Source organism: Lontra canadensis, unplaced genomic scaffold, assembly GCF_010015895.1.
Source record: "Lontra canadensis isolate GAN:19392208 unplaced genomic scaffold, GSC_riverotter_1.0 scaffold21, whole genome shotgun sequence".
Lineage (NCBI taxonomy): Eukaryota > Metazoa > Chordata > Mammalia > Carnivora > Mustelidae > Lontra > Lontra canadensis.
In genome coordinates this window covers 3,196,859-3,208,340 of record NW_022631015.1, presented here as the reverse complement: position 1 = coordinate 3,208,340, position 11,482 = coordinate 3,196,859, and positions in this window count along the sequence as shown.

The following is an 11,482-nucleotide window of genomic DNA, read 5'->3' as shown; positions in this document are numbered from 1 at the left end:
GTAGTTTTCTCCATAATTAAAGAATGGCTAAGAAGTGACATTGACTCAGATCTTTCTACTCCTCATCCAGTGCTCTCCAAAGACGTCAGTTTGCAAGGGTCGTCATGAAGTTAAGAGTCCTCGTTTTCTAAAACAGAGAGCTGAAAACTGAAATGAAACATTTCTTGATTCAAATTTCTGAATCAAAATGTTTACTTACTTTTCAGCATTTCTAACTTGTAGTCAACTGAGGACAGCACATGTCTGTGACTTCGAGAGAAATTCCTATCAATGACCTATAATGAAATGGCCATATTAGGTTGGGCTGATCATGAACATTTATCAGCTAAAGCAATGGGATTTTTTTTTTTTTCCCACAAATATATTTCACTGGGACTCACAAACTTGATCACTGAGGAGAAAGAACCAAGACTACTTTGATGAGTTGGGTGGGAGGAGAGGGCACCAGGGAGCCCTCCAGGCATGAGCAGCTGTGGGACCACATGGGGCACGTGGAGGAAATTATGGGACACACCTGCTCAGGAGGATATTGGTAGGCATCAGTGACTAATGCAGTCAAAGGACCAGAGGGCCAGCCCATTCATGCCCGGGACTCTGTGGGACGCCCACATCTGGAAGTAGATGGGAATCTGAGAGGTCAGCTGACAGGGATGAACTTTCAGAGGTTAAGACGAAAGAGTCAGCATCAAGGAGGTAAGATCATTCAAAGTTAATGCAAACTATACCAAAGTGAGCCCAATCTAGAGAAGCAACTTTTCAGGTTCTGCTTTCCTTTGGATCTCTGGGTAGAAAGGCAGGACTTTAGGCTTTCATGTACAGGAAAAAGAAAGGAATCAACGTTTACCAAGTGCCTACTATGTGCTGGGAATGTGACTGCAGAGACTATAATGTAGAATGGAGAGATAGCTCAATTATGTCATTCATTGACTTTGGGAACTTAACAAGTTATCTCCCTTCTCTAAATCCTTCTGTAAAATTCGGAACACCTGGGTGGCTCAGTTGGTTAAGCCACTGCCTTCAGCCCAGGTCATGATCCCAGGGTCTTGGGATCAAGTCCCACATCGGACTCTTGCTCGGCAGGGAGCCTGCTTCTCTCTCTGCCTCTGCCTGCCACTCTGCCTGTTTGTGCTCTCTCTCTCTCTCTGACAAATAAATAAATAAATAAAATCTTAAATCCTTCTATAAAATTGAGTTCTTAATACCTACTTGTTCAGAGTTTTAAATGTCATCAAGATATATACAGTGATAAGGAAATGATAGTCGCCAGTATTATCGAATGTGTGCTGTTTGTTACACATTTGTCTCATTTCATCCTACAGAAATGCTATATAGTGTAAGTGCTTTTATTCTTTTTTTCAATTTTTATTTATTTATTTGACAGAGAGAGAGTTCACAAGCAGGCAGAAAGGCAGGCAGAGAGAGAGGAGGAAGAGAGCTGAGCAGAGAGCCCGATGCGGGGCTCCATCCCAGGACCCTGAGATCATGACCTGAGCCAAAGGCAGAGGCCTTAACTCACTGAGCCACCCAGACGCCCTGTTTAAGTGCTTTTAGACCTTTTTTCCTTTTTTCTTTTTTAAAAAGATTTATTTATTTGAGAGAGAGAAAGCATGTGCTGAGAGGGGCAGAGGGAGAAGGAGAGACAGAATCCTAAGGACTCTCCCCTCTGAGTGCAGAACCCATGGCAGGGCTCGATCTTATGACCCTGAGAGCATGACCTGAGTGGAAATCAAAAGTAGGACACTTAACCAACTGAGCCACCCAAGCACCCCCAGTTTAGGTGCTTTTGACTGTGTCCAAAATTATATAAAGACTTGCCTATGAAAAGGTAAGTTTGGGAAATTATTGACTCACATAATCAAAAAGTCCAGGAGCAGATCTTTCAAGTTCTACCATGACTAATTCTGGAGCCTCTAAATACGTTATCAGAACTTTCTCCTTTATCACTCTCTGGGCTCTGCATTCTTCTGTTTTGGCTTCCGCTTTTGGCAGCCTCTCCCCATATAGTGGCAATTTTAGGCTCCTAGCACCCTATTGCTAGAGACCCAGAGAAAAGAACACAGACTGGGCAGAACTGTGTCATGTGTCCATCTCTGAATCAGTAATGTGGGCAGAGGAAAAGGGACAGTTATCAACTACCACGTGACTGGCTGTCTCATCTTTTAGGGAACTGACAGTTTCGAAAACAATTCAGGCTTAGATTAAGGATTTTGCCCCCAAATCAGTCTGTTCTAAGTGGAAGACCTGGATATAAACCCCAGGGATTTCTGACTCTAAAGTGCATGATATTTGCAGTACAATGGCAAAAAAGTGATTATAGTCCATTAAAAAGGGGTATCCAGGGCTGCAGCTGAGGACGCATGCCTGATTCAGAGACAAGCAACCCTCAGAGACTCCATCTCGCCCACCAGCTCAAGTCTAAATTCAAAGCCTCAGACCATCTGGCTAACCTCTTTACCTCTCTTTTTACTTTCCAATATTCTCTGGTTACTTTCTACATAAACACTTTGTCATTTTAATTTCTCCATCTAAAAAATGTCATACTTCCTCTTCTCCTACCTTCATCATTGCATTTTCCATTCTCCCTCCCAAGACTATCTTATTTCACTTCTCTCCCCAAAATGCTTTTCAGCTCTTAGAGTTATGCTGAGGTTCCACTTGTTCTCAGAAATCTTTCTTTACTCTGATGCCTCATTTGGCACATTCCTCGCATTTTTGATACACTGAGAGCCCAGTTCTAGGAGCCAGGCAATGTCAGTTTCCATCCTGACAGTTTCAACTTCAATTTTGGCTATTGCTCATTGGTACTCTATCATGAGTGGGTTTTTTTTTATTCCATTTTTATCCCCACTATTGGCTTAGTTATGTGTATTTTTTTAGTGGTTACTCTGGGGTTTCTAATTTAAATCTTTAAGTTGCCATCATCTGCCATCAGATAATACTGTCTTGCTTCGTGCACAGGGAGAGATTTTTACAGCAGTGTGCTTCCAAAGGGGGAAAAAACTAAGGAGAACATAATTGTCCACGTATGTACAGTTAGGGTCTCTTCATCTGTTTGGGTGAGTCACATTTCTTTCCACCTGAAAAAGTTCCTTTAACATTTTTTGTAGTACAGATCTCCTGGCATGAATCTCAGCTTTTGTGTAGCTGAAAAAGTCTCTATTCTGCCTCACTTTTGACAGATATTTTTGCTGGCTATAGTAATTTTACATAGATGACCTGTTTTCTGCCAGCCCTTTAAAGATGCCATTCCATTGTCCCCAGATTTGTGCTGTATGCGCAGTCACTAGAGATTTTCAGCTTGTTTCCCCATATGCCATGTTCCATTTTTATGTCTAGCTGCTTTTACTGGATGATCCCTTTTTTCTTTTTTAAAATTAAAAAAAAATTTTAAAGACTTTATTTATTTGACAAGGAGAGAGCGCAAGCAGGGGGAGCAGCAGGGGGAGAGGGAGAAGTAGGATCTCCCCTTAGTAGGGAGCCTGATGTGGGACTCCATCCCAGAGTCCTAGGATCACGACTGTGCTGAAGGCAGACACTTAACTGACTGAGCTACCCAGGCACCCCTCCTTTTTTCTTTTTTAAAGAAATGTTATTTAAGGATGGTTGACATACAATGTCATATTAGTTTCAGGTGCACAACATAGAGATTCAACATTTCTTTATATTTTGCAGTGCTCACCACTTGCGTGCATTACCGTCTATCACCATTCAACATATTTAACATGACGTGCTTTGGTATAGTTTCCTGTGGGAAAATGCTTTGGGATTTTATTCTGCTCCAGATTCATTGAACTTCCTGAATCCGTGAACTTACAGGTTTCATCAAAATCATACAACTGTCCACCACAATTTCTTCAAATATTCTTCCATCCCCCACTTCAGTCTGGGATTCTAATGACATGTATTTTAGACTTTTTTTAAAGATTTTATTTATTTATTTATTTGACAGAGAGAGAGAGAAAGAGATCACAGGTAGGCAGAGAGCAGGGGAAGCAGGCGCCCCTCAGAGCGGGGAGCCCTACAAGGGGCTTGATCCCAGGACCCTGAGATCATGGCCAGAGCTGAAGGCAGAGGCTTAACCCACTGAGCCACCCAGGCACCCCATATTTTAGACTTCTTGACATAGTCTCATAGTCTATTCATTATTCATTCATTTTTTTTTAAAGATTTATTGATTTATTTTGGCGAGGCAGAGAGAGCAGAGAGAGAAAGAAGCTCAAGCAGACGCCTCACTGAGGGTGAAGCCCAAGGCGGGGCTCAAGCTCGTAATACAGAGATCAGGACCTGAGCCGAAACCAGGAGTCTGATGTTTAACCGACTGCGCCACTCAGGTGCCCCGGATCTGTTCTTGTTTTGTTCAGACTTTTCTCTCCGTGCTTCAGTTTCGACGGCTGTGCCTTCAAAAACTGATGTTTTCTGCAGTGTCTAATCAACTGCTAATTTCATACAAGTATTTTTCATCTCAGATATTATATTTTTAGTTTCTAGTTCTATTTTTGTCTTTTAAATTTTTCCATTTCTCGGAGTGCCTGGGTGGCCAGTCGGTTAAGCGTCTGACTCCCGCTCAGGTCATGATCCCAGGATCCTGGGATCGAGCCTATTTCTCTCTTTGCGTCCGTGCTTTCCTCTACCTTCTTGAATGAGTGTCATACATTTAGAGCAGCAGCTTGATGGGCCTTGTTCATCATCTTCGTCATTCCTAGTCTATTTCTATGACATTTTCTTCATGATTACGGGCCATACTTTCCTGCTTCTTTGTAACTTTTGATTGAATGGCTGACATGGTGAGTTTTACACTGTTTAGTGCTGGATATGTTGTAGTTCTTTAAATGTAGTTGTACTTCATCCTGGCACACAATGACATTACTTGGAATTCGTTGGATCTTTTCAAAGCTTGCTTTTAAGCTTTACTAGGGCAGGTTCAAAGCACTCTTTGGTCTAGGGATAATTTAACTATGAAGGCAATGCCTTTGAGGCATTTCCATTCCAGGCAACAGGAACACAAATCATTCCTAGCCCTGTGTGAGCTCAAGGAATTGTTTGGTCTGCTGATTTCCAGTTGTTCCCTCCCTATTCTTGAGTAATTTCTAATTTTGCATGTGCATATCAGCCCAAACCTAGAGAGGGCCTCTCTGCGAATCTCCAGAGACCCCGTCTGTGAAGTTCCTCCCATGTCCGTGGACTGCCTTATAGCTCCCCTTGACTTGGGTTCTCTGAATTCTGCTTTCTCTCTGCTCAACTCAGCTGCACCCACCAAGCTCTGTTTGGGTGCCCCTCCCTGCACTGCAGCCCCCAGTTCTGTTGGAGCAACCATAAGCTAACTTGATGTGCTTCCCTTTCTTCAAGGGTTATGCATTGCCTATTGTCCAATGTCTTGAGAACCATTGTTTCATATATTTTGCCCCCCTTTTTTCAGTTATTGTGGTCAGGAAGATAAGTCTAACTCCTCCTGCTCCATCTCAGCCAGAAGTAGAATTCTTCTACAAACAAATTCTTCTCTTCATTTTCTTTCAATCAAAATGTGTTTTCTTTCCTTCTATCTACTAATTCTCTTAGTGTCTTTCCTGTTTGTTTCTGCATTTCTTTTAATTTGGATTTCATTTATAATTTTTTCTTTATCTTTTTTCTCAGTTCTTTCACAGATTAACAAGTATTTCTCTTCTCCAAGAATCTTATTTCGGAGTTTTTCTAATTTTAATGTATTTTTTTCCTTTTGTATTTGTGATTCTTTGCTTGACTTTTTCTTTTGTTAGCTAATTTGAAATTTTAGGTTATAGTTTTCACCAGTTTGTATCTGTTGTCTTTCTGGCATATTCCCATCATCTGCAGAGACACTATTCTGCTCCTAATTCTTCCTGATTTTATTAATAATTTTGTATGGATTTGATCATGATCCTTTTCTGTTGCCCATGCTTAAATGAAACAAGTTTTATCGGGGTTTTAGGAGTAAGAGAAAGGCCAGGATAGCTTTAAGAGCTGCATGGCTCTATAGCTCCCCCTTCTGTTGTTTTCAGAAAGCACTCTACGTTAGAGATCCTTAATGCTTCCTCCATTTTTACTGGGATTCTTTTTCCTTCGCTGCTATTAATCCTATTGTCTGTACGGTGGAGTCCTCGTCCAGAAGTTTGCACTCACTGTAACGCTTGTTCCTAAAGGGAACTTTGATTTTCTCATTTGAGAATTCATTTAGTTAGCTTCTGGGTCAGTTTTCTGTTGGGGGCTGGTAGGGGCCAATGGTCCAGGCAGATTCAGACTTATGGTCCCACCTCCACGACCTTCCAGATCTTCCAGGACCCAATCATGCCTAAAGTCTTGTAGTTCTGACTGTCACGTTTCTATTGCATCACGCATTTACTTCAACAAGCGTTTATAGGGTACCTACTATGCACGACGCGGTGCTCAAGTTAAAAATATGAGTAAACAGACTCTAGCATACAAGGAGTTAGCTGGGAAGGCAAATACAGGCATAATTAGGCACAGCCAGGCTGTGGCCACTTCTGTGAAGATGCAAGAGAATAAGAGCAATGTCCATAATAGCCCAGATATGAAAGAGCCCAGATGTCCATCGACAGGTGAATGGGTAAAGAAGATGTGGTGTGTATATGTGTATATATACAATGGAATACTACACAGCCATCAAAAAGTATGAAATCTTGCCATTTGCAATGATGTGGATAGGACTAGAGGGTATTATGCTAAGTGAAACAAGTCAGTCAGAGAAAGACAATTATCATATGATCTCACTCATATGTGGAATTTAAGAAACAAAGCAGATTAAACATAGGGGAAGGGACGGAAAAATAAAATAAGATGAAAACAGAGAGGGAGGAAAACCATAAGTGATGCTTAACTCTAGGAAACAAACTGAGGGCTGCCAGAAGGGAAGGGGGTGAGGGATGGGGTAACTGGGTGATGAATATCGAGGAGGGCACTTGTTGTGGTGAGCGCTGGGTGTTATATGTGACTGGTGAATTGCTAAATTCTACCCCTGAAACAAACAAACAAAGAAAAAACATAGATGCTATGGAAACACAGCGATGACACTGACTAATTCTTATTGGTTTGAAATCAGGGCAATTTTCATAAAGAAGCAACACTCACATCCCCCCAAACTGGAAGATCTAATGTGATCCACCTAATAATAGGAATCAGGGTTCTTGTAGGAGGGTGGACTGATTTAAACAGCATCTTTGAAATAGCCAAGCTATGTTATTAAAGAACCCGTGGCGTGGTAATTAGAGCTGCGTGCTTCTCATTGCCTCAGCCTAGCCTCCTCTTTTATCTGTTTTCCTCTTCCCCTGGCAATGCTGACAGTTCTCTGGGAGGAAGACAGGATGGCTGTAGATCCTATCTCGTTCTCTTCCTGGGAGACACAGCAGATTATAGCTTTCCCTTCCTCTGCTGGAAGAGGAGTCCTGTACTAAGCAGTCCTGCTCTCCTGACCTGTGATGTTCACCCCCACCCTCCAGCCCTGCACCACCCCATCACCTGGGGAGACTCGCAGGCTGGCAAAGGAGCCAGGCTGGCATTTCACATAATCGAGTCCCTTTGTTTGGATCTGCTCATAAAGCCAATGGGTTGATGTGTGTGCTGGCGCAGGAGGAGGGCAGGCTGCCATTTACCCAGCTTCTACCCACAGCACTCTTTGGGGGAAGATCTTCATTATACAGTACCAATGTGTGTGTCTCACTTCTATTCATAAGAACGGTTTTTTTTTTTTTTAAGTGTTGAGTCCTGTATTCAATTATGCAAGGTTTCAACTAGAAATTTCTTTAAAAACATAGAAGATGTGGTTATTTTGGGCAGTATATTCTGGTCTGTGATGCTGTTGCTTCCTACAGAACCAGAAGCTCAAAAGTAACACACGAGGCCAGGCAGGAGGTGGGAAAAAGGAGGATGTGGCCAAAGAAGGCCTTCTCTCTGGGAGCCCCAGTAATGACCTTCTGGAAAGGGGAGCCTGCTAAGGATAAACACACCCCAAAGCTAAAGGAGAAGGAAGGGGAAGGAAGGGGAAGACAATTCAAAGTCCTGGAGGCAAGGGGTTAGCAGCCTTCCCACCTGCTTCTCACCCTGGCCCTTCTGGGGACCCCACTGTCCCTATGCCAGCTCCCCTACCCTAGCCTTCAGGCCAGTCACTGCCAGCTCACCACTGCTCCTACAATCTAGGGGTTCACTGACACGCCCAATTCCTCACCAGGTGGGGAGCCCCTTTGCATGACAGTTCCATAAGATGATCTTAGAAACCTCACAAAAGAAGTTAGAAACTTTAAAGCTTAGAAGCAAAAGACTTAGAAGCTACAAGATTCTTTTTTGAGAAAGAGAGAGAGTGGGGGAGGGGCCAAGAGAGGGAGAGAGAGAAAATCTCTGGCAGATTCCATGTTGAGTGCAGAGCCTGATGTAGGGCTTGATCCCAGGACCCTGAGAACACAACCTGATTTGAAATTAAGAGTCGGGTGCTTAACTGACTGAGCCCCCTGGGTGCCCTGAGCTACAAGATTCTTGTCCTAACTCAACTGTCTTGCAGCTTGGCTCAGCTGGCACAACCCACTCGGTCTCTCCACGTATTCCTTACTTCAGCCCTGACTGAGTTGGGCACAGAGCAGAGGGACTCAGTCATTTGGGGTACAGTGGACCTGAGACAAAACCCTCTGTCCCCCTAGGTACTGGCTTCCTTCTTTCTCTCTCACTTGCGGGCGTGGCCTGAGGTGGGACCTCTGGAATTTCTGTTGTGTTCTCTCAGGGATCCCTGAGCCAGTGGTGCAGAAGACACTTCCCCTTTGGACAGTCAGTATTCCTCTTTGGGGCTTTAAACTTTCTTGAACAAATCCTTTGGCTCTGTGACCTTGACCTGGTGTTCTTCCCCCACCTTCCCTCCATTTCTCCTGGTGCTTTCCAGCCTTCCGCACACACAGCTGACTGATTGATCATGATAATTACATCCTTCAATAAGACCCCTCCATTCATCCCCAGTGGCATGGGCTGGAGTTTGGAACTGATTACGCTACAGTTACGGGGACTTCGGCAGAGCACCCTGGTTCCCGGGAACACCTCTCCCCTGCAGGGACATGGATAACCAGAATCTTTTCATATCCTGGTTTTAACCCATTTTTAAACCATTCACTAAGTCCCTAGTTCCTTCTGAGTGGTTTCTCTAGCTTGTAGCTCCTAGGTCCAGCAATAAGTGTAAAAGCTCTTTTGCTAAATGTTCTGTCCACTAGCGTGTCGAGCAGCTCTGGTGATAATCAGGCATCATTCTGATTTCAAACTGTGGGACTTGCCAAGTTACGTAATCTCTCTGGGTTTTAGTTTCTGCATCTGTAAAATAGGAACTGTCATTATGCTGGTACCGTGAGGTGACATACACATGAGCTCCTAGAACAGTGCCTGCTACACAACAGGCTTGATACCATTATTGGCTGTGGTCACCGGCTCTGGAAAGCATTACAGACAGTGCAGGAAAACTGTCATCTCTTAGACAGAGGGACCCTCTAGGCAAGCCTCCTACCCGTCTCCTCAAGAGGCATGGCGCTCAGGTCGGAGAGCAGGAGGAGGGTGACGACCTGTACGTGCACACATGTGCCCACAGTAGCTGCGTGAGGAGAAGTCATGGACACGTGGGTCTCCTTCTGGGCACTTCCAAAGTGTGAGGTTGAGCTCTCTTGCTCAGGCCTGTGGTGCCGGAGGGACGGGCAAGTTTTTGCGTCTCCGTAAGGCCAGCGCGCTCTGTAGCCACCGTTGAGATCAGAAGGGGCATTATAAACAGTACAAGAAAGGCCATTTGGGCACAGCCCTAAAGGCCAACCCTTTTGGAGGTGTTTCCCACACAAAGGGACTTGTGCTGGAAAAAGTAGGGGTTGAAGCCAAACAGCCAGATTCCGCCATCAGGAGTCTTAGGCGGCGGCGTCCAGTGCATGGACGGCCTGCCGGGTGGGTTGGGGGCTGAGCAGTACGTGGGTGAGGCAGATTCCACCATCAGGAAGTATGTCAGGGTCCAGCTGAGCAAAAATGCGCAAAACAAAATGAACAAACAAACAAACAAAACCCACAGCCTTTGTACCCAATGATGGTTTTTCTAATTTTATCAAGGAAAATGAGCAAGTCTGGTTGCTGGATTGGAAGAAAATGAACAGGATCTGGTTGCTGGATTGGGCTGGAAAAGTCATGCTGTCAGTGACATTCCTGGAGACTTAAGGATGTCAACGTAGCCAATGTCTCTCTTTTGGCCTCATAGAAAGCAAGAAGGAAAGACCAAGAACATAGGTTTGGTGGTGCATGCCAACAGTAATAAATATTCATACACCAAAAAACACACACAAAATAAAAAACAGACCAAGTGTGAGGTTGAACCATGTGGAATTGCTGGAGCTTGGGGAGAAAACCGTAGATTCCTGTTGGTCCCACTTTTAGCCTCAAGCAGAGAACTGGGCAAAGGGGGATTCCCAGCTCTTCTCACTTCCCAGGTTCTCCTGGTGACTCTTCCTGTAGGACAGAGTCCCTGCATCCAGACTGGCACCTCCAACATGAAACTGCCTACTCTTCCCAGGGAGCTCATTAGAATGCAGAATCTGACTCAGTCAGTGGGGTGGGGCTGGCGATTCTACATTTCCAAGAGGCAAGCTGGGGATGCCTCCCTCGCCAGACCATCCGGTGTGGAGCAGGCTCTAGAACGTCCTCGGTAGAGCTGTAACGCATTCCAGCTCTGAAGACGGTGGAAGGAATCTTTCCCATGCAACATTAGCATACTAAAAACAAAATAAAACCAAGTTGCAGCCAGTTGTGCATATAACATCCCTGTCGCATTTCCCCACCCCCACCCCACCCTTCTGGAGAGTTCCATACCCACTTTGTTGCTGTTGTTCTTATAAACCCACTAAGCCTATAAAAAAGGAATTTTTTCTTTCCTTTCTTCACTGATCCATCATTCATTAGATCTTTCCTGAGCCTCTACCATGTCAGAGGTACTGTGTAACGAAGAAAAATCCCAACCCAGGCTTCATACTGTGGTAGGAGTAATTGTTGGAAAGGAAATCTGACCCTATGATTTCTCTTCTTACAATTCTGTTTCTGCAAATATAAAGTGCAAGGGCCCGAATGTGGCCCTTCAGATACCTGCTGAAAGTCAACTTATCCTCTCACAGTCCACTCACTCCACCTCAAGCCCTGCCCAGTTCCAGAAATCTGTCGCCACAGTCTCCTGCTGAGCGGCTCTGAGCTTTGACACCTGCTCCCTTCCTTTTCCTACAAACCACCTATGGAATCCAATCTAATATTCACGGCTAACTTACCTGCTTCCAGAAGTGACTCCCCACCACTCCTTTCAGGAATTCTTTTCTGAACACCAGGTGGATTTCGTGCACCCCCGTTCTGACAATATTACATTGAAATTCCGGTTCTCCCTTGGCTAAACTTAAAGTTTCTTAAGCGTAGAGAAGTGTCTCAACCATTGCCCCATCGCCCATTTTTTGTTGAACTGCATTTTGAT